This window comes from Myotis davidii, unplaced genomic scaffold, assembly GCF_000327345.1.
Source record: "Myotis davidii unplaced genomic scaffold, ASM32734v1 scaffold32, whole genome shotgun sequence".
NCBI lineage: Eukaryota > Metazoa > Chordata > Mammalia > Chiroptera > Vespertilionidae > Myotis > Myotis davidii.
Window position 1 is genome coordinate 1,214,472 of NW_006286587.1, and position 843 is coordinate 1,215,314.

Below are 843 nucleotides of genomic sequence, written 5' to 3' on the forward strand. Positions count from 1 at the left end.
AATTTACAAAATGCATGTGCTAACAGGAGATTAAGGTATTATTTTTTTTTTTTTCCCCCCACTACCACAAATTATGCAGTCGAGTTTCCCACATTTGGGGAAATCGCAGGGGTCAGCACATCCGGAGTGCAATGGATAAGCCTCGCCCTGGGAAAACCACCTTCGTGATCATGGTATCTCCCCTGCCAGGTAAGTATTAAGGTATTATTAATCAAGAAGACAATCAGTGAACAGAGAAAGTAACCTTAATATTCAAGGAAAATGTTGAAAAGTTATTCCCAGAGCAAGCACTTTTTACCGTTTTCAGAACTTCTTTATGGATGCCCACAGAATGGGCAGAAATGATAACAAAATAATCTTAGAGGCATGCAGAGCGAAACTGCAAATAACAAACAGTAGCTACTTACTTTTCATCACAGAACTTTTAGTGTCAAGTGCATAGACACCATTCTATATAATAGAGATAATATGCAAATTAACCCTCACAAGATGGCTGCCTATGACCAGGTCAGCAGGGGGGTTAGTGAGGAACAACCAAAGGACTGAACAAGCAGGCTGCGTGGGGCGACCAGGCCAGCAGGCAGAGGCAGTGAGGGGCGATCAGGCTGGCAGGGGGGCAGGTAGGAGCGAACAGGCAGGTGAGCAGTTAGGAGCCAGCGGTCCAGGATTGTGAGAGATGTCTGACTGCCAGGTTAGGCCCTGGGGGTCAGACATCCCCTGAGGGGTCCTTGACTGGAGAGGGTGCATGCTGGGCTGAGAGGACTTCCTCCCTCCCCCCGCATAAATTTCATGCACCAGGCCTCTAGTTTAATTATAACCTACTAGGGTCTCAGTTCACGAATT

At 46.7% G+C, this 843-nt stretch overlaps 2 protein-coding genes across 6 annotated transcripts in view; both read right to left on the bottom strand.

The window, feature by feature from the left end:
* The window catches only part of UBOX5 (U-box domain containing 5), a 71,534-nt gene that overhangs the window by 63,839 nt on the left and 6,852 nt on the right, over window positions 1–843 (bottom strand). The gene's annotated exons all lie outside the window — the stretch shown is intronic.
* Window positions 1–843, bottom strand: part of FASTKD5 (FAST kinase domains 5) — a 15,696-nt gene that overhangs the window by 7,989 nt on the left and 6,864 nt on the right. The window contains exon 2 of one of the 2 annotated variants that reach the window (XM_015560243.1): window positions 404–450. The exons of the other annotated variant lie outside the window; for it this stretch is intronic. The gene's annotated coding sequence lies outside the window, so the exon portion shown is untranslated. The remainder of the gene's footprint in view (window positions 1–403; window positions 451–843) is intronic. 2 annotated transcript variants of the gene reach the window in all.